Source organism: Bubalus bubalis, chromosome 5 (genome assembly GCF_019923935.1).
Source record: "Bubalus bubalis isolate 160015118507 breed Murrah chromosome 5, NDDB_SH_1, whole genome shotgun sequence".
Taxonomy (NCBI): Eukaryota; Metazoa; Chordata; class Mammalia; order Artiodactyla; family Bovidae; genus Bubalus; species Bubalus bubalis.
Window position 1 is genome coordinate 67,624,252 of NC_059161.1, and position 23,424 is coordinate 67,647,675.

At 39.1% G+C, this 23,424-nt stretch overlaps 1 long non-coding RNA gene across 1 annotated transcript in view; it reads right to left on the reverse strand.

Annotated features, from left to right (window-relative positions):
• Positions 1-17,467: 17,467 nt before the first annotated feature.
• The window catches only part of LOC123333728, a 312,273-nt gene continuing 306,316 nt past the window's right edge, over positions 17,468-23,424 (reverse strand). The window contains exon 3 of the long non-coding RNA XR_006551214.2: positions 17,468-18,082. This is a non-coding gene — a long non-coding RNA (uncharacterized LOC123333728). The remainder of the gene's footprint in view (positions 18,083-23,424) is intronic.

A 23,424-nucleotide genomic window follows, 5' to 3' on the forward strand; every position in this document is an offset into this window, starting at 1 on the left:
AGTTATTGCATTATTCATTATTGATTGACTGTTCTTTATTGCTTCTAGGTCCTTGTTAAACATTTCTTGCATCTTCTCAATCCTTGTCTCTATTTATTTGTAACTCCATTTTGTTTTCAAGATTTTGGATCATCTTTCTATCATTATTTTGAATTATTTTTCAGGTAGACTCCCTATCTCCTCCTCTTTGGTTTGGTAGATATTTATCATGTTCCTTTACCTGATGAATATATCTCTGCCTTTTCATTTTGTTTAGATTGCTGTGTTTGGGGTGCCCATTTTGTAGACTGGAAGTTCATGGTTCCTCTTTATTGTGGAGCCTGCTCCCTGCGGGTGGGGTTGAACTAGTGGTGTGTCAAGGTTTCCTGGTTGGGAAAGCTTATGTCTGTGTTCTGGTGGGTGGAACTGGATATTTTCTCTCTGGAGTGAAGTGAAGTGTCCAGTAGTGCACTTTTGGGTGTCTATGCGTTTGGCATGGCTTTGGGAAGCCTGTCTTTTAATGCTCAGACCTGTGTCCCCGCTTTGCTGGAGAATTAGCATGGTATGTTTTGCACTGGAACTTGTTGTCTCTTGGATGGAGCTTGGTTTTAGTGTAGGTATGGAGACTTTTGGGTGAGTTTTGTCTATTGATGTTCCCTTGAATCAGCAGTTCTCTGATGTTCTCAAGTTTTGAAGTTAAACCTCCTGCCTTTGGCTTCCAGTCCTTCTCTTACAGTAGCCTCAAGGCTTCTCCATCCATACAGCATAAATGATAAAAAGTCTAGGTTAATGGTGAAAAATTCTCCACAATGAGGGACACCCAGAGAGATTCACAGAGTTACATAGAGAACAGGGAGGAGGGAGATAGGGGTGACCAGGAGGAGAAGAGAGGGAGTCAAAGGGGAGAGGCCAATCTAGCCAGTAACCAGTTCCCTAAGTGTTCTCCACAGCCCAGAACACCCAGAGAGATTCACAAAGTAGAGAAGAGAAGGGGGAGGGAGGAGACATAGGTGACCTGAGGGAGAAAATGGACAGTCAAGAGGGGAGGGAGTAATCAAGCCAGTAATTACATCCCTAAGTGAAAATGGGTACTGAAGATTAGATTCTTAAAGGTACAAAATTAATAACAAATATCAAAAAGCAAAGATTAAAAATATAGAATAGAGGTTAGACCCCCAAAAAATACAATATAAAAAATACAAAACAAAATCAAACACAAAATTGAAATATATATATATATATACACAATTTCCTTTAAAAATAGGTCTTTTTTTCCCAAGGTAATAGTAGGCTATAAAAATGAAAATTAAAGGAGTAATAAAGGACTTAAAAAATTAAAAACTGATAATAATAAAAATATATCTAGGAATTTCTCTGGAGCTGTTGTGGGCAGTGTGGGGTCATTTCAGTGTCAGATAGTTCCTTGTTCCCACTTGTACTTATTTTCAAGGTCCATAGACCCCCTCCTGTGCCCAGTCAATGTTAACTACAGGGTTTTAATCTGTTCCACCTGTTACTTCCAGAGCGGTTCCCTCTTCTATATTTTGACTTCCTTTGTTTGCAAGTCTCCTCAGTATCTAATTTCCACCCTAACGCAAGGGGGTGAATGTGGTCACTTACTTAGGCTCACTAGTTCTGTTGTGTTGTGGGGAGGGAGGGACACTGCAAACAAATATCACTGGCATGTGTGGGGAGTGCTCACAGTGTATGGAGCATTCTGGGTTTGTCCCAGCTCATGGCAGTACATGCTTCCCATGCCTACACTGCTCAGGCTCCAGGGTGCTCTGCAAGGGCACTGTCAGGAGTGGGCCTTGCGTTTTGTGCCCTTCCCAGGTCTGAGCAACTTAGGCGACCAGGTGATTTGTGAGTGCACTTTTTAGGTGGGCTTTCCATCTTAATCATCTCCCTGGTCCCAGCTGCTTGGTTTTCCAGGTGTGCTGTGAGAGCACCATCTCAGGTGTGCCATTTGTCTCCTCTGGGGAGCTGATCTCAGGCTGCGACCCTCTTGGTGGATGTCAATCATTCAAGATCTCAGGAAGACATGGTTAGCAGCTGGGAGCCTGCTCACAGTTTGGTGGAAGATGCCATCTCTGGGGCCAAGGTAGGAGCAGCCCCTTGCCTTCGGCTCTGGCTGTCACACACCTGCCTCTCTACCTTGGTGTGGGGGTGGGGGGTACGGGAAGGGGCCTGTACGCAGCCAGCTAGCTCTCCTTTGGTATTCGCTCAATCCTTTGTTCCATGAGCAGGCCAGGCTGTGCACTAGGTTAGAGCCTTTCATGGGAAAGTTCTTTTTTTGCTCTCTCTCTCTGGCAATCCCACAGTTTGGTTTACTATCTCATGTTAGTTCCCTCAGATTGTCCCCGGGGCATTCAGGCCCAGTCCTTACCCTAAGCACTGATGATGCAGCCCACACCTCACTGCCCAGCCCTCGTTCACTGGTGGCAGATGCGAGCATCTGGGCTACTTCTCTGCTGGCAGTTGCAGTTAGGCATGTATTCTGTGTTTTTTTGTTTCTTTCTTTCTTTCTCCTGGTTATGTTGCCCTCTGAGGTTCCAAAACTCCCCACAGATCCACCTGTGAGAGGGCTTCCTACTGTATGGAAACTTCTCCTCTTTCATGACTCCCTCTCCAGGTCTCTAACTCTTGTCTCTCTTTTTGTCTTTTATATTTTGTCCTACCTCCTTCTGAAGAGAATAGACTGCCTTTCTGGGTGTCTGGTGTCCTCCACCAGTGTTCAGAAGTTGTTTTGTGGAAGTTGCTCAGCATCCAAATGATCTTTTGATGAATTTGTGGGGGAGAAAGTGGTCTCCCCATCCTATTTCTCTGCCATCTTGGGACTGCTCACAGCCTTTCTTGTAGTTTTTCTGTAATTTATTCTAATCTTCCTCATAGGAACATCACTTTTTCTATATGTTCCTGCAAAACTGTAAGAGCCTTCCTTGATCCATTTTCATTCCTAGAAATGCCCATAAATTGTTTTCTTATAAATGTCCTGACCATCATGACATGGCAAATACTTAGTAAAGACCTGACCTTGACACAGTTCAACCACAACTCCTCTGAGCTGCCATGGATTCTCAGAACTGCTGGATTAGTGTATGTGTGCACACACACACAGAAAACTACTTTCTTATAAATTCACAGTATCACATGAAGCCAGGCTATAAGTACTCATTGGCAATCTATTTAGATTTTTCTAATTAGATCTCTTAATCTAAACAGATTGTTTTAGCCTTTCTTTTTTCAAATGTCTTATTCTAAAGTTTCCTCATTCCCTTTCATCAAATAGCTAGTCAAAACAAATACCCTCAGCTTTCTTTAATAAAATTCATCCTCCTGACCCTCTTCTTGTTCACCACTCACAGTGGAACAGGCAACTTCACCTTCTACCACAACCTGTGCCTCCCATCTCATGGTGTATCAGGGCTCCCTTAGACCACCCCAAGTTTCAACAATTCATGAGATGGGCTCACAAGACTCAGCACATAATTGTGCTCAGGTTATGATTTATTACAGAGGAAAGTATACAGAGCAAAATTAGCAAAGGGAAAAAGTAAACAAGGTGAAGTCCAGAGAAACCAGACACAAGTGCTGAGAGTCCTCTCAGCGAAGTTACACAGTTCATCTGAATCCCTTTAACGAGCAGTGGGGACATGTGTGCCATATGATCTAACAGGATCTCAATACCAACGGGTTTACTGGGGATCGTCACTCAGGCAGGCACATTCTGCCTAGCACACACCAAGATCCAAGATTCCCAGAAGGATGGCAGATGTTCCGCACAAAACATACTTTTTTTGCACTGAGAGTTCAGTCACAGTGAGCCCCTCTGTGCATAAATTTGAAAAATCTGAAATCCACACTCTTGGATGCCAACCACGGGCCACCCTTGAAAGCAGACCTTTGTAAAGATTACATTCTCATGCCTTCTTCTCCTCAGGAGCCTTACCCTTCGTATATTATTCCCTTTCCTATCTGTATACCTCGGTCCTCTCTTTTTGCACATTCTTATCACCATTTAAATAATCTCACATCTTCAAGAATAAATATCCTCCCAACTCACATTTTTCTCCAGCCACCTCACTAGCATTCTTTGTCACTACCTTCACCTTCATATGTATTCAATAACAATCTTGAAAGAATTCTGAACCCTACATTTTTCATTTCCTCAGTTAATTCTCATTCACCTAGCCACTCTCTAGCTCTATCCAGAAGTGCTTCACTATAACTGCTGTAGTATAAATCACCCACTGATATTCTGGTTGCTAGATAAACCCAATGTTCTTACAGTTGTAAGCTGTCAGCAGCAAGGTAACTGTTGGCATTGCATTCCTTTAGGGATGTTGCTCTTTTGTGATCTCTGGCCACTTCTCAGCCTTCTTTCCCTCTGTCCACCCTCTACAAGTTGACTTGGCATAGGGATTTTCCCAAACCTGCTTTTCCACCTCATATAACTGACTGGCCAATCTTCACTGGCCATGGATAAGTTGTCACATTTCCATTCACCTTTCCATTGTGGGTGAACATAATCCCTGGATTGATTTTAAAAAATAAGGTAAGGAATCTAAAATTTCTCAAGTGATAAAAATATTTATTAAAAATCTATTAAAAACATGTGGTAAAGGGATATACCCTTATGAAAGAAAATCTCTCTTAAGATCACATATTCCTCAGCCAAATTCATTAAGCAACTGACATAGGAATTGGTCCCTGTCATTTCTGGGATCTCATCCAGCCATCCAATTAAACAGGCTCTATGTGCCAGGGTTTGTATTAGCCACTGAAGGCAAACACACTTAATTGCTCAAACAGTATTTTACCCTTTCCCTTTACCTCTTACTAACAGTAGGGATTTCTAAGTTATTATGCAATTTCTTTGCCACAGAATTCCAAGGGGCATCATCTGCAAAAAGCGGACACTGAAACAAGATCCTTACTCTGTTTAAGGTAGCAATAACCTAGCTCGAGACTTAATTAAGTGAACCCTGGAATCAGCATTTTAAAGCTCTCCTGATGATTCTAATGTCTTGCCAAAGTTGGAACCACTGTTAAAACTAGTCACCATAACAGCTTTCCTGTTTTCTAGATTTCTATATAGTGAAACGTGTCCAATTTGGACTCAGATATAAGCTGTCTGGATAGTGTTCTAAGAAAATGCTTGCTTTCCTGATAAAAACAGAATGAAAGCTGTTATATGATCCTTCCTATTCATCCCTCTGACTTATTTGAAAGCCAATAACACATTTGAAACTAGAGTAGCCATCAGGCAACAATATAATGACTAAAGCCAACAAGAAAGGCAATGCCAAAGAATGCTCAAACTACCGCACAATTGCACTCATCTCACATGCTAGTAAAGTAATGCTCAAAATTCTCCAAGCCAGGCTTCCGCAATATGTGAACCATGAACTTCCAGATGTTCAAGCTGGTTTTAGAAAAGGCAGAGGAACCAGAGATCAAATTGCCAACATCCACTGGATCATGGAAAAAGCAAGAGAGTTCCAGAAAAACATCTACTTCTGCTTTATTGACTATGCCAAAGCCTTTGACTGTGTGGATCACAATAAACTGTGGAAAATTCTGAAAGAGATGGGAATACCAGACCACCTGACCTGCCTCTTGAGAAACCTATATGCAGGTCAGGAAGCAACAGTTAGAACTGGACATGGAACAACAGACTGGTTCCAAATAGGAAAAGGAGTACGTCAAGACTGTATATTGTCACCCTGCTTATTTAACTTAGATGCAGAGTACATCATGAGAAACGCTGGGCTGGAAGAAGGACAAGCTGGAATCAAGATTGCTGGGAGAAATATCAATAACCTCAGATATGCAGATGACACAACCCTTATGGCAGAAAGTGAAGAGGAACTCAAAAGCCTCTTGATGAAAGTGAAAGAGGAGAGTGAAAAAGTTGGCTTAAAGCTCAACATTCAGAACACTAAGATCATGGCATCTGGTCCTATCACTTCATGGGAAATAGATGGGGAAACAGTGGAAACAGTGTCAGACTTTATTTTTTGGGGCTCCAAAATCACTGCGGATGGTGATTGCAGCCATGAAATTAAAAGATGCTTGCTCCTTGGAAGAAAAGTTATGACCAATCTAGATAGCATATTCAAAAGGAGAGACATTACTTTGCCAACAAAGGTCCATCTAATCAAGGCTATGGTTTTTCCTGTGGTCATGGATGGATGTGACAGTTGGACTGTGAAGAAAGCTGAGCACTGAAGAATTGATGCTTTTGAACTGTGGTGTTGGAGAAGACTCTTGAGAGTCCCTTGGACTGCAAGGAGATCCAACCAGTCCATTCTGAAGGAGATCAGCCCTGGGTATTCTTTGGAAGGAATGATGCTAAAGCTGAAACTCCAGTACTTTGGCCACCTCATGCGAAGAGTTGACTCATTGGAAAAGACTCTGATGCTGGGAGGGATTGGGGGCAAGAGGAGAAGGGGACGACAGAGGATGAGATGGCTGGATGGGATCACCGACTCGATGGGCGTGAGTTTGAGTGAACTCCGGGAGTTGGTGATAGACAGGGAGGCCTGGCGGGCTGCGATTCATGGGGTCCCAAAGAGTTGGACACGACTGAGTGACTGAACTGAACTGAAAGCCAACAAGCTAATGATGGCACAGCAGAAAGTCCAAGACTCTGTACAAGGTTGTATTGCTAAACAACTAAATTAACTCCTACCTATAAAATTGTGTGAAAATAGCAACTCTTTTATTTAAGCTACCATTAATTATTAGTTGCATTATCTGTAGCCCAAAAGTACCAGTATTTGGTTTTACTTCAAGTTTCTTTTTCAGGTACACAAGGGTAAAGTAGAAAAATCCCTTAGTGATTGAGATTCATTCCTTAACAATGCTGCAGTCAGGTATTAACACTCAATTGTGATCAGGTTACATAAGCAGGGCTATTTTGAACACATGCATGGCACTCAATTATCCTTCACAGGAAAAGAAGTAGCCTCCCTACTGCTAATCTACACTGCAAACAGTGACTCTTAGAAATAGTAGAATGAATAATAATAATAATATACAGCATTTACATGTACCAATTATGTCTGAAACACCCAACAGGCATCATTTCAATCTAATTCTGAAAACCACCCATTTTGATATTACTCCACTGTACATATGAAGAAAAAAAGGCTTAGAAAGATAAAATTAATTTACCCATTGCTTGACACCTGTTAAGTGCTCTAGTCAAAATTTGAACTCAGACAGTCTTGATTCATAGGCTACTAATATGGAACCTTATCTAGTCCAAAGATTTACTGCAAATTCCAGAACAGTACATAAACATGACCTAGATACCACCAATAAAAATCTCACAGACAACAAAGGATTAACACACAACTCTAAATCTGAGCTTTCTCTTTTTTTGAAAAGAAAAAAAAAGTTTCTATCATCTATAGAGGTATCTCAGGAAAGTTTTCTCTCACCCTGTATTTCTGCTTATCAAATCATCATATCCAGTCAACCATGAAATCACATAGGTTGATGATTTTTTTTAAAAAATTATGACCATATATTGGGTCACACAATTGAGTGGATATTAATCAGTATTTTAAAGATAAAATAGACATAATAGCTGAAAAAATCATATGATCAGTAACTGTAATAAGTGCAGAATTCTACATACATTCATGATAAAAAAAAAACTCTCATGTAAACTAGGAATAGAGGGAAACTTCTTCAACTTGATAAAGGATATCTACAAAAACCTGCAGCTAACATCATAGTTAATGGTGAGAAACTTGAAACATTCCCACTAAGAACAGGTATAAAGCAAGGGTGACTTCTCTCACCATTCCTTTCTGACAGTATCCTGGGAATTTTAGCTCATGCAATAAGATAAGACAAGGATGTAAGAAAGGAGCTAAGAATCTCAGATGACATGACTGTCTATGCAGAAAGTCTAAAAGAGTCTGGTAAAAAAAAAAAAAAGTCTGTAATTGCTTGCTGAAAAGCAGTTACAGCAAGGATGCAGAATACAAGGTTAATATACAAAAGTCAATTCCTTATCTATATACCATCAATGAACAAGAGGAATTTGAAATTAAAGACACAATGCCATTTACATGTGCATCCACAAAAATAAAACATGCATGTATAAATCTGACTAAATATATACAAGTTTTACATGAGAAAAATTATAAAACTAATGAATGAAATAAAAATGAACCCAAAAAATGGAGCGAGGTTTCATTCTCATGGACAGCAGGATTCAGTATTTTCAGGATGTCACTTCTTTCTAACTTGATCCATACATTCAATGCAATCTCAATCAAATTCCAAGCAAGTTATTTTGTGAATAGCAACAAAATGATTCTGAAGTTTATATGGAAAAGCAAAATAGCCAGAATAACCAGCACAGTATTGAAAAATAAAACAAAGTTGGAAGACTAACACTATCCAACTTTCAGACTTATCATAGAGCTATAGTAATCAAGAGAGTGATATTGGCCAAAAGTTAGACAAATTGATCAAAGGAACAGAATAGAGAACCCAGAAATGGACATCCGTGTATACAGTCAACTGATCTTTGACAAATGAATAAAGACAGGACAAAGCCTTTATGGAGCAAAGACAGTTTTTCTATCACTTGAAAATGGTGATATGCATATGACTATAAACACACACATATGAACTTAGACATAGACTTACAGGCTTCACAAAGATTCACAATGAATCACAGACTTAAATGTGAAACATAAAACTATAAAACCCTTATATTATAACAAAGGAGAAAATCTAGATGACCACAGATTTTTGTGATAAATATTTAGATACAACATAGTAGCCATGATTCATGGAAGAAGTAATTAATTAGTTGAACTTCATTAAAATTAGGAACTTCTGCTTTCAAAAGACAAGTTCAAGGGAATGAGAAGACAAGTCACAGACTGGAAGAAATATTTACAAGAGATACATCTGACACAGAATCATTCTCCAAAATATATAAAGAAGTCTTAAAACTTGAAAATAGGGAGATAAAAAACCCACTTAAAAATTGGCTGAAGACTTGGACACCTTAAAAAAAGATATACAGGTTGCAAATAAAAATATGAAAAGATGCTCTATATTGTATGTCATCAGGGAAATGCAAATTAAAACAACAACAATAAAATACCACTCTACACATTTGAGAATGGCTAAAAATCAAAAACACTGACACCACAAAATGCTGGTGAGGGTGTAAAGCAAGGTGGGAATGCAAAATGGTACAGCCACTTTGGAAGACCGTTTTGAGGTTTCTTACAAAATTATACATGCTCTTGCCATATACCCCACATATCACATTCCAAAGGAGTTAAAATATATGTCCACACAAACTCCTGCATGCAGATGTTTATAGCAGGTTTCCTCATAATTGTCAAAACTTAGAAACAACCACAAGGTCCTTCAGTGGGTGAATAGAAAAGTAAACTGTGATAAATTCAGGCACTGGAATATTATGAAGACATCAAGGGAGGAAGAAAGGAAGAGGAAAAAATGAGTCATACAGCAATGAAAAGACATGAAGGAACTCTAAGTGAAGGAAGTCATATTTGTAAAGACTATTTATTGTATGATTCCAACTGTATGACATTCTAGAAAAGGCAACAAATGTGTGTCTAAGCTATGTTTTTTCCAGTAGTCATATATGGATGCGAGAGTTGGACTATAAAGAAAGCTGAGTGCTGAAGAATTGATGCTTTTGAACTGTGGGGTTGGAGAAGACTCTCGAGAGTCCTTTGGACTGCAAGAAGATCAAACCAGTCAATCCTGAAGGAAATCAGTCCTGAATATTCATTGGAAGGACTGATGCTGAAGCTGAAGCTCCAATACTTTGGCCACCTCATGCGAAGAACTGCCTTACTGGAAAAGACCCTAATACTGGGAAAGATCGAAGGCAGGAAAAAAAAGGGACGACAGAGGATGAGATGGTTGGATGGCATCACTGACTCGATGGACATGAGTTTGAGCAAGCTCCAGCCATTGGTGAAGGACAGGGAAGCCTGGTGTGTTGCAGTCCATGGAGTCGCAAAGAGTTGGATATGACAGAGCAACTGAATTGAACTGAAAAACGGCGAAACTATGGACACAGTTAAAAGATCAGTAGTTGCCAGAAGATGTGAGGTATGGTAGAAGAGTGAATAAGCAGGTGGAGCACAGAGGATTTTTTAGGGCAGTAGAAACACTCTGTATGATACTGTAATTGTGGATACATGTCATTATACATTTGTCTAAACCCATCAAATGTACTACACCAAGACTGAACCATAATGTATACTAAGGACTCTGGGTGATTATGATGTGTAACCATAGGTTCATCTACTATAGCAAATGTAGCAACTGTTGAGGGTGTTGATAATGAGGGAGACTATGCATGTGTGGGGGAAGGGGGGTTTATGGGAAATCTCTGCAACTTCCTCTCAAGTTTGCTGTGAACCTAAAACTGTTCTAAAAACCTAAAATCTTTGTTTTCAAAAATCTTATGCTAAAAATAAAATCAGTTAATAAATACAAGATACTGATATAGATATATGCACATATATGCACATATATGGATATATGTACAATTTGCATTTATATAATTGACACATGTGATTATATTGGATATATCACACACAGATACCTATAGGTAGTTGACAAGTAGGATGACAAATGAGCCAATTAATAATTTTGACATCTCTGCTTAGTGATCTTCTCTGTGCTACATGACCTGAAGGATAACTACAAAGGACTAAGTGTCTACAATTAGTTTGTAAGAAAGAAAAGAGGTTGAATAGAACTTTGTGGGAACAACTAGGGGATCTGGCTTTAAAGTTCATAGGGCAGTACTAGGGACACTTCTCTTGTTTTCAAGTCATCTCCTCTAGTGGCTTTTCATGGCATTTTCTCCCCTGTTTTATCATTTGAAAATCCCTCTCTTTAGTGCTACTGTTTCAGTTTACATTAACAAAAATGGAACCATCCCTAAAACCCTCTCTACTCCACTGTTTTCAGCCTTTTAAAACCAATTTTCCCCTGGCCAACACAGACCATGCCCTAATTTAATGTTGCTTAACATTAAAAAAGATTGATCTTGTTAATCAATAAAATAATGTGTTTCTTGTTTATTTATTTTAATTGAAGGATAGTTGTTTTCCAATATTGTGTTGGTTTCTGCCATTCATCAACATAAAATAATGTTTTTAATAAAAATAAAACAGAAAATGTCAGAACCAATAGTGCATAGTATTCTCTGAAACAAACATTTTTCAGATATATGTGTGTGGGTGTGTGGGTGTGTGTGGGTATAATGACAAGTGACACTAAACATATTTTCCATTTTAGCCAGTGGTCAAAATGTTTTAAAAGCTTTTTGTCAATTATATCTCCTAAATAACTCTTGAATCCACCCATTCCCTCTCTTTCATTTAAATTTCTACTCTATTTCAGCATCATGAATTTTTCACAAACTTCCTAATTGTTCTCTTTGCCTCAGGTTTTTCCAATTAAAATCCATTTTCTGCACTGCAGCCCTGATTAGTTTTCAAAAGAAAAAACTCCCAACAATGTTGCACCTTTGAATATTCAGTTTTTTGTGCTTTTTGTTTTGGATTTTTGTTTTGCATTTTGGAATTAACTTTAAGTCTGAACTACTTAACATGGAATATAATGCATTAAGTTCTAGAAGCTTCTTACCTCTCACCTCCTCTCTCTGTCTCTCATTATACATGGTCTATTTTCTGTCAACTGAATGTGATCTTCCAACCTCTCTGCTGTTTCAAGACAATCCAGCTAAGTGGTGGGAAACAGGTGATAGACTTTATTTGCCACATTATTACTGCATCTGCTTGGAATATCTTTCTTTTTGTTCATCTCTTCGTTCTTTGATTACTGCTCATGCTTCACATTCCAAGGGTTTGTTAATGGTTCTTATATGCTTTTCCTGTGTATATTTTTTATTTGTATCCCTTCTAGGATGTGATGGCTTCCAGAACTCCATATAAGCTCATATGATATGTTTGTGAGATTTTATAATGATGTCTCCTACATATTCACACTCTTTTGGGCATGTGACTTGGGCAGTGGACAGCATCCTTAGGCAGTGAGTATACTTTACAATCTCCCTCCCTCTCTCTCTCACTCACTCACACACACACACACACACACCCCTAATGGCAGATGATCTCAACTGAAGACCTTACCATTAGGGCTAGCCAATTGGTTGTTTATTTGTTTGTCTACCTGACTAGAGGTAAAATCCTTGAGGGAAAGGTTTTATTAGCCCTGTTCATTATTATATCACCACTGACTACCTAATTTCCTGACACAATGTAGATACTCGTCCCTTCATTCAATGAACAAAAAGTGAGCATATTCTGTATGCTAACAAGTGTTCCAAGGACTGGGGGTATAAGAGTGAGGAAAATAATTGAAATGCCTACTTTTAGTGTACTTTCTCATGGAAGGTATCAAGAAGAAAGATATCTTCTGTTACTCAAATTGAGCTTAATGGGTAATTGACCTGATATACATCAAAAAGCAGGAAAAGACCAGGTAATTTCCTGAGGCAAAGCATGTTTGAAGTTTTATTGGGCAAGAAAGTGAGAATATGCTTCATTATGGTTTGAAGCAGGCTGCAGTGCCCCTTGTCTGTAAGTGCTGGAAATGTTCAGATTTCTTTGTGCCCTGTGCGTGCCTGGGATTATTGGTGCCATCCAGAAACAGTTCCTTTGAGAGCTGTTTTTATAAGCCTTGAAGTTTGTCTTTTCCTCAAGGTTCAGGGAGAGACAGGTAGCAAAACACCAGAAAAACAAAAACAGGGCTTGGGTTGTGGAAAAAGGGGAGGGTCACACCTCTATTATGTCTGCTTTAATTCTTTTACAAAAGATAATAGAGCTAACATATTTCTTGGGTGCTTTACAAATCCATATTTTCATGTTAAATGTCCTATAAAATCTTCTTGTTCATTTAATACAACTGCCCCAAGAGGAGGGTTCGAGATGAGAAGACTGAGTCACACAAAGCTTAAATACTTAGCCAGCGTTATGGGTCTAGAAAGCTGCAGAAGAGGTTTTGAGAGAATCTCTGTTCCAACTCACTATGATTAACTGCTTTTGAATAAATAATCCTGAATAAATGAAAAAGGAACATTTTTTTTTTCCTTAGAAGGCAGAGAAACAAACTCTCCTAAAAACCCACAATGCTAATCAGGCACTTTACTGCCCAGCCAGTTTTAAGCAGCTGATGTGAGCACCGCTGCACTGACTATACTTGGTATTCAAGATCTGAGGACTGATTCCAATCTCCCTAGGACTCCTCTCTTAAAAGACTATCTGAGGAATACTAATATAAATGAGAATTATTTTATATCTTACAGCTTAAAATGGAAAGCATAATACTATATAAATAAAATATTATAGATAGTACTTATTAAACATAAAAGCAATTGTTCTTTTTTATTATATCATTAATAGACATTTAAATTTCCTGCCTGAAGAGAAAATGTTAAATGAAGTAGTGACATGAGTTTAATTGTAATGCAAAATATGCTTCCACATCAGTAAAACATGAGTTAATGAGCCTAGTTCTTTCCTTCCTACTACTAGGGTGTCTTTCTTGAGATGTTTGGGGTTCCTTCTAAGGTTAAGGAGAATGAAATCACATCTGATATTTGGGGTCTGTGGCACTTGTCACACAGTACTGTAGAAAATGAAAAAGAATAATAATCTGGAAGCCTAAATCTAGTTTTTTACTTTTGCTATTTGCTTAATCACTTAGGCAAGACTCTTGACTTGACTTACCTCTCCTAATAATAAGGAAAATAATAAGTTTAGTTGTTATCTCAGGATGTTAAAAAATCTTTTATAAGATATAAATGAGTCATATACTCTAATAAGCAATAAAATTATAGACACATAAAATTATACATATACATGTACAATTAAAAAATTGCACCTGTCTTTACTGTAAGTGCACACTTTCAGGAATGCCTCCTAACTCCTCAGTATCTAGTTTTCTCATTTATAAAATAAATGTATCATCTAGTTACCACTAGGGTTATTTTGAACTCTAACTTTCCAGGTGTACAAATAAGAGGACCATATAACTTTGAGGAGCAATATTAGGACAAGAAAGTGGTTGAGCTCACTGGGCATCTATAAGCTTCCACCTGTTGGTCCCACTGTCCCCATCAGGCTCCATGGCAATTTGTATATTAATATTTTCTTTCAGTAATTCTCCTTATCAACATCACAGTCATTCAAAAAGGCGAATCTGACATCAGTTCTGTTAAGTTCTTTTATGACTAAATTTTCAACCACAAGATAAAAGCTCAAATTCTTTAATAAGGCATCAAGGACCCCTCATATGATGCCTACATTTCCAGCATCATCTTCTACAGTCTTGTCATTTCGGTGTTTAAAGTGAAACTTTGTAGGACCTTATAGGCAATAGTGAAAAGATTTGGTTTAATGATAAGGTAAATGGAAAACAATGGAAGGGTTTTACTTCTAGAAGTAAAATCATCCTGTTTAATCTTTAAAATCCCTTTGTGATAACTGGATTGCAGAAAAAATAAGGAAAAAAAAAGAAAAATGCAAAAAATTTAACAATTGGGATGAGGGCTTTTTAATTTGCAGTAAGAATGGTGGGTTTCCATGGTGGCTCAGATCATAAAGTATCTGCCTGCAATGCAGGAGATCCCCAATTCAATCCCGGGTTGAGAAGATCCCCTGTAGAAGGGACTGGCCACCCACTCCAGTATTCCTACCAGGAGAATCCCATGGACAGAGGAGACTGACAGGCTGCAGTCCATGGTGCTGCAAAGAGTCCGACACAACTGACCACCTAACACTCAACTGGTGGTAGAAGAAATGGAGAATGTAGACAGATTTGGATATATTTTGGTAGGATACTTGATTTCAGATTGCATGTAGGATAATAACTAGAGAATTGTCATGAGTATGTAGAAAGATGTTAATGCCATTTGCAAGGAGAGAGAAAGTTAAGCTACTTTCGTATTGGCCATGGGGACTTTGATGGGCCTGTTGGACATAGAACCTTTAAGTAATCAGTTTGAGTTCAGTCTCAAGATTAAATAAGAGGCTGCTGACGGAGATTCATCTGCATATAGAATGTATTTAAAGTCATGGAAACACTATACAGCACAAGCTGCAATCAAGATTGCCGGGAGAAATATCAATAACCTCAGATATGCAGACACCACCCTTATGGCAGCAAGTGAAGAGGAACTAAAGAGCCTCTTGGTGAAAGTGAAAGAGGAGAGCAGGGGAAAAAAAAAAAAAACAAAAAAAAAAAACAACAAAAAAAAACTGGCTTAAAACTCAACATTCAAAAAACTAAGATCATGGCATTTGGTCTGACCACTTCATGGCAAATAGGCAAATAGATGGGGAAACAATGGAAACAGTGACAGACTTTATTTCCTTGGGCTCCAAAATCACTGCAGAAGGTGACTGCAGCCATGAAATTAAAAGATGCTTGCTCCTTGGCAGAAAAGCTATGGCCAACCTAGACAGCATATTAAAATGCAGATATATTACATTGCCAACAAAGGTCCGTCTAGTCAAAGCTATGGCTTTTCCAGTAGTCAAGCATGGATGTGAAAGTTGGACTATAAGGAAAGCTGAGCACCGGGGAATTGATGTTTTTGAAATGTGGTGTTGGAGAAGACTCTTGAGAGTCCCTTGGAATACAAGGAGATCCAACCAGTCAATCCTAAAGGAAATCAGTCCTGAATATTCATTGGAAGGACTGATGCTGAAGCTGAAACTCCAATACTTTGGCCACCTGATGCAAAGAACTGACTCACTCAAAAAGCCCCTGATGCTGGGAAAGATTGAAGGCAGGAGGAAAAAGGGATGACAGAGGATGAGATGATTGCATGGCATCACCAACTTGATGGACATGAGTTTGAGCAAGCTCCAGGAGTTGGTAATGGACAGGAAAGCCTGGCATGCTGCAATCTATGGGGTCACAAAGAGTCGGACGTGACTGAGCCACTGAACTGAACTGTACTGAAGGAAAGCGCACAGACAGTGAATAGATGAAGGCTCAAGACCAAGCCCCCAAATTTATTTCAGGAGGAGGGGGTAGAACTGGCAAAAGATTGATCAATGTGATTTTCAAAAAAAGAATATTAGTGTCATAATTGCAACTGCATTAGCTTCCTATTGTTTCTGTAACAAATTAGCATAACTTTGGTGACTTACTGCAGATGGTGATTGCAGCCACGAAATTAAAAGACGTTTACTCCTTGGAAGGAAAGTTAGGATCAACCTAGATAGCATATTGAAAAGCATAGACATTACTTTGCCAACAAAGGTCCATCTAGTCAAGGCTATGGTTTTTCCAGTGGTCATGTATGGATGGGTGAGATGTGAGAGTTGGACTGTGAAGAAAGCTGAGCACCGAAAAATTGATGCTTTTGAACTGTGGTGTTGGAGAAGACTCGTGAGAGTCCCTTGGACTGCAAGGAGATCCAACCAATCCATCCTAAAGGAGATCAGTCCTGGGTGTTCATTGGTAGGACTGATGCTGAAGCTGAAACTACAATACTTTGGCCACCTCGTGCGAAGGGTTGACTCATTGGAAAAGACTCTGATGCTGGGAGGGATTGGGGGCAGGAAGAGAAGGGGACGACACAGAATGAGATGGCTGGATGGCATCACCGACTCGATGGACATGAGTTTGAGTGAACTCCGGGAGTTAGTGATGGACAGGGAGGCCTGGGGTGCTGTGATTCATGGGGTCACAAAGTGTCGGACATGAGTGAGTGACTGAACTGAACTGAATTAGTGCCTTAAAGTCACACAAATTAATTCTTTTACATTTCCGGAGATGATGAATCTCACATGGGTGAGCAGAGCTGGAAAGTTCTTTCCCCTGCTTGATTGTTGTCTTAACTTCTATTTGTCTACAAAATCAGTCCAAACATCCCCTCTCCTGAAAAACCTGTGTGGGCCTCCTGCCCCCGTCTGATTTACATGACCTCTTCTCTGTTTCCATAAGAGCCTGTGCTTTCCTCTGTCCTGGCTGTACTGTAACCCTAATTTGCCTGTTTGTCAACCTACATAGGCCGTAACACCTCTAGGGTAGGGTCCATACCATTTATCTATTTCAGATTTACAGGCACCATGCTCAGCACACAATAAGTGTAAACTGAATGAAAACAAAATAAAATGGGTGGCAAGGGCTGCTTTCTAGGTAAGAAGTTATTTCCTTTTCTAGCTTCAAGAGGCTTCCTACATCGTTGACTCATGTCCCCAGTCACTGTCACCTCTGCTTCTCTGGTCACATCTGCTGTGACTCTCCTGAAAATCTCTTACAAGGACATTTATGTTTACATCAGTTTTACTTAGATAATCCAAGAGCATTTCCCCATTGCAAGATCCTTATCCTAATCACATTAGCAATGTCATATTTACCGTGTGATTTAACATATTCATAAACACTGGGATTGAGATATATGTATCTTTGGATGGGACTATTATTGAGTCTATTATAGTAGTAAAAAGATTCAAGTATATCATAAAGAGAGAATGTGATCAGTGATGTTAAATATTGTGGAGATATTAAATGAAGTGAAGACAGAAAAGCAGCTCTTGGATTTGCCACTTTATAGGTCATTGTTAACTTTAACCATCAACCTTTCATCATTAGGTTGGAATAGGGTAAAGAGTAACTGATAAATGAGAAAGTGAAGACAGTGAGTGTAAAAAATTATTTTGAGATTTGCTTAGGAAAGGGAATAGAGGAATAATAGTTGGGAGAAAAGGTGGAGTTAAAAGAAAGACTGTTTAAAAGATGAAAGTTACTTTATGCAAATATGCATGATCTAATGAAGATGAACAAAATTTGCTATGTGAAAGAATAATAATAAATGCAAATCTGACATTCATAAGAAAAGAGAAGAGGCGATAATTGGAGAGGTTAACTTCACTTTTTTTCATCTATAAAAACAGGAGAGAAGACAAAACCTTTACAGATGCAGAAAACAGAATTTGATGGTTGAAAGATAAGTGTGTCCCATTTATATTCATCCTCTTCATCTATTTGAAGATGACTGTCTTCAGCTGGGGTTTTCAAGGAGGCGTTCATTCTAGGGAAGAAGTATAGATAATAGAACAGCATTTTCAGAGATTAAATGAGACATTACGTACTGTTACTGACCTGCATTGAGTGCTCATGAGTATGTGATCATTTCTTTCAAGTCAAGAGTCAGCAGAGCTATATGGTTTTTCTGCTCTGATACTTAGTTGTCTTTATGAAGGCACTGACATATTTGATTACTGAATTCAACCAAAGTTGGCTTTTGAGCTGGAGGATTTTATGGAGAAAAAAATAAGTTGAACAATCTTTGTAGATAAATTTTGCCCTTATCCACTCATTGATCATGCCTCACATCTTATATACAGTGAAGCTCCATCACTGTATCCCAAATAAAACTCAACTTTATGTTCTTCTATCTGCCTCTACCACCATTTAGCCCAACCTAGAATTCATTCTCCCTTGGATTGTTTCCATAGCAACTTAATCTAATTTTTCTCTAGTCCATTTTCCACTGTAAACAAAACAGAAATACATGAATAAATTCATGCAGCCCTCTGTCCATGTCCAACATAAAATGCATCAAGTTATCCTTCATTGTGATTATGATAAAGATAAAAAATACACATATCCTTTCAATGTCCTCCACAGTTTTATCCCTTCATATGAATGGCATTTTATTGCTCTCTTCCTCTTATGCCAGCTTTCCAGCCAGTCTGAAATTCCTTTCCATCCATCCTAAGTCACTTCAGTCGTATCCACCTTATGGGTCATAGCCCACAAGACTCCTCTGTCCATGGGATTCTCCAGGCAAGAGTACCGGAGTCGGTCACCATTTCCTTCTCAGGGGATCGTCCTGACCCAGGGATTTAACCCACATCTCTTAGGTCTCCTGCATTGGCAGGTGGGTTCTTTACCACAAAATATTGCAAGTGCCAAGGCCTTAATTATATTGTCTCATTCATTAGAAATAAAATTTATTTTTCTCTTTGTCTAATCAACTCTTATTCAGTTCTCTGATCTCACCTGTACCTTGACTGCATCACAGATTCCATCTTTGATCTCATACATAAATTCAGAACCATGGTAATTTATTTAATAGCACATATAAAGGCATCAATATACATGTTTTATGGAATTATACATTAATGGCTATCCCACCATTACTCTATAAATAACTTAAGGAGAGGACCAATTTTTCAAATAACATATATGTTAATTATCACCATATTTTTATAATATATAATGCATGTTTATATTTTATATATGTGAATTATATAGTTTCATATATTATATTGTTATAGATCATATACATATACCTGTATTTTTTATATTTCCTGATTCTTACAGATCTGTTAAAAGAATATACACTAAAGCTGAATAGAAAAAAATAGGGAATTATGGAGGCCAGAAATGAGGCCAAAGCTAAATTTAAAATGTCACTTTATTTTTTAAGCTAATTGGTAATATTATAACATTATCACACTTTTTGTATTTATAATAGTTCAGAAACATATGACAATATTCTCAACCAGAAGAAGAATTCTGTCACTTTTGTTTGTACAGAAATAGTTTCTGAATCTAAGTGCCAGGTCAAATAGTACACAATGATACTTCTGAACTACAGAATATCTAAAAAATATTAAGAATAGATGTTGTTTAAAATTTAAGAAAAAAGTAATTTTGATTTCATACCTAAATTGATGAGATTCACAAGCTTTTTTTTTTTTTTTTTTTTTTTTTTTTTACCACTATGCTGCTGCTGCTAAGTTACTTCAGTCATGTCCAACTCTATGTGACCCCATAGACAGCAGCCCACCAGGCTCCCATCCCTGGGATTCTCCAGGCAAGAACATTGGAGTGGGTTGCCATTTCCTTCTCCAATGCATGAAAGTGAAAAGTGAAAGTGAAGTCGCTCAGTCGTGTCCGACTCTTCTCGACCCCATGGACTGCAGCCCACCAGGATCCTCCATCCATGGGATTTTCCAGGCAAGAGTACTGGATGGGGTGCCATTGCCTCCTCCTTTTACCACTATAAACAATTCAAAAAAAAAAATTAATGGAAAAAGGATAAATCTTAATGACCTGTATTTTATGTTGTCAGTATCTAATATAGGTGGTGGTGGTGGTTTAGTTCCTAAGTCGTGACCAACTCCTGAGATCCTATGGACTGTAGCCTACCAGTCTCCTCTCTCTATTGGATTTCCAGTCAAGAATACTGGAGTCAGTTGTCTTTTCTTTCTCCAGGGGATCTTCCTGACCCAAGAGTCGAACCAGTATCTTTGGCACTGCAGGCAGATTCTTTACCCCTGAGACACCAGGGAAGTCCTAAATATAGATAGGTACATATAACATATATTTGCATGCATGTACATGTGTGTGAGTGTGTGTATATATATATACAGATATATACACACACATTGGTTTCTCTGGTGGCTCAGTGGTAAACATCCCACCTACTGATGCAGGTGATGTGTGGGTTCGATCCCTGGGTTGGGAAGATCCCCTGGAGGAGAGAAGGGCACCCCACTCCAGTATTCTTGCCTGGGAAATCCCATGGACAGAGGAGACATGTGGGCTATAGTCCATGGGGTCACAAGGAGTCAGACACTACTGAGCAACTAAACAACGTGCCTATATATATATATATGCAAGGATACTGGAGTGGGTTGCCATTCCCTTCTCTAGGTGATCTTCTCTACCTAGAGATCAAGCCCAAGTCTCCAAGTCTCCAGCATAGGCAGACTCCTTACCTGCTGGATTCTGAGCCACCGGGGAAGCACATAATTGTGTGTGTTCGTGTGTGTGTGTGTGTGTGTGTGTGTGTGTGTGTGTAACTGGCAGATATTTAGGGGTATACTTACGTTGAGTTACTTATTCTTAATAACCAATGCTTTGTGATTTATTTTTGAAGAAACCTTGACAGTGGGAAGATTCTTGTGAATCAGTTCAGTTGCCCACTCGTGTCCTACTCTCTGTGACCCCATGAATCGCAGCACGCCAGGCCTCCCTGTCCATCACCAACTCCCGGAGTTCACTCAAACTAATATCCATCGAGTTGGTGATGCCATCCAGCCATCTCATCCTATGTTGTCCCCTTCTCCTCCTGCCCCCAATCCCTCCCAGCATCAGAGTCTTTTCCAATGAGTCAGTTCTTCACATGAGGTGGCCAAATTACTGGAGTTTCAGCTTTAGCATCATTCCTTCCAAAGAACACCCAGGGCTGATCTCCTTCAGAATGGACTGGTTGGATCTCCTTGCAATCCAAGGGACACTCAAGAGTCTTCTCCAACACCACAGTTCAAAAGCATCAATTCTTCGGCACTCAGCTTTCTTCACATTCCAACTCTCACATCCATACCTGACTACAGGAATAACCATAGCCTTGACTAGACAGACCTTTGTTGGCAAAGTAATGTCTCTGCTTTTTAATATGCTATCTAGGTTGGAGATAACTTTCCTTCCAAGGAGTAAGCATCTTTTAATTTCATGGCTGAAATCAACACCTGCAGTGATTTTGGAGCCCCCCAAAATAAAGTCTGATACTGCTTCCACTGTTTCCCCATCTATTTCCCATGAAGTGATGGGACCAGAAGCCATGATTTTCATTTTCTGAATATTGAGCTTTAAACCAACTTTTTCACTCTCCTCTTTCACTTTCATCAAGAGGCTTTTGAGTTCCTCTTCACTTTCTGCCATAAGGGTGGTGTCATCTGCATATCTGAGGTTATTAATATTTCTCCCAGCAATCTTGATTCCAGCTTGTGCTTCTTCCAGCCCAGCATTTCTCATGATGTACACTTCATATAAATTAAATAAGCAGGGTGACAATATACAGCCTTGACGTACCCCTTTTCCTATTTGGAACCAGTCTGTTGTTCCAAGTCCAGTTCTAACTCTTGCTTCCTGACCTGCATACAGGTTTCTCAAGAGGCAAGTCAGGTGGTCTGGTATTCCCATCTCTTTCAGAATTTTCCACAGTTTATTATGATCCACACAGACAAAGGCTTTGGCATAGTCAATAAAGCAGAAGTAGGTGTTTTTCTGGAACTCTCTTGCTTTTTCCATGATCCAGGATGTTGGAAATTTGGTGTCTGCTTCCCCTGCCTTTTGTAAAACCAGCTTGAACATCAGGAAGTTCATGGTTCACATATTGCTGAAGCCTGGCTTGCAGAATTTTTAGCATTACTTTACTAGTATGTGATATGAGAGCAATCATACAGTAGTTTAAGCATTCTTTGGCACTGCCTTTCTTTAGGATTGGAATGAAAACTCACCTTTTCCAGTCCTGTGGCCACTGCTGAGTTTTCTAAATCTGCTGCCAGATTGAGTGCAGCACTTTCTCAGCATCATCTTTCAGGATTTGAAACAGCTCAACTGGAATTCCATCACCTCCACTAGCTTTGTTCGTAGTGATGCTTTCTAAGGCCCACTTGACTTCACATTCCAGGATGTCTGGCTCTAGGTGAGCAATCACACTATCATGATTTTCTGGGTCATGAAGATCTTTTTTGTACAGTTCTTCCGTGTGTTCTTGTCACCTCTTCTTAATATCTTCTGCTTCTGTTAGGTCCATACCATTTCTGTCCTTTATCGAGCCCATCTTTGCAGGAAATGTTCCCTTGCTATCTCTAATTTTCTTGAAGAGGTCTCTAGTCTTTCCCATTCTGTTGTTTTCCTCTATTTCTTTACATTGATAGCTGAGGAAGGCTTTCTTATCTCTTCTTGCTATTCTTTGGAACTCTGCATTCAGATGCTTATATCTTTCCTTTTCTCCTTTGCTTTTCCCTTCTCTTCTTTTCACAGCTATTTGTAAGGCCTCCCCAGACAGCCATTTTGCTTTTTTGCATTTCTTTTCCATGGGGATGGTCTTGATCCCTGTCTCCTGTACAATGTCATGAACCTCCGTCCATAGATCATCACACACTCTATGTATCAGATCTAGTCCCTTAGATCTATTTCTCACTTCCACTGTATAATCATAAGGGATTTGATTTAGGTCATACCTGAATGGTCTAGTGGTTTTCCCTATTTTCTTCAATTTCAGTCTGAATTTGGCAATAAGGATTTCATGGTCTGAGCCACAGTCAGCTCCTGGTCTTGTTTTTGCTGACTGTATAGAGCTTCTCCATCTTTGGCTGCAAAGAATAGAATCAATCTGATTTCAGTGTTGACCATCTGGTGATATCCATGTGTAGAGTCTTCTCTTGTGTTGTTGGAAGAGGGTGTTTGCTATGACCAGTGCATTGTCTTGACAAAACTCTATTAGCCTTTGCCCTGCTTCATTCCATATTCCAAGGCCAAATTTGCCTGTTACTCCAGTTGTTTCTTAACTTCCTACTTTTGCATTCCAGTCCCCTATAATGAAAAGGACATCTTTTTGTGTGCGTTAGT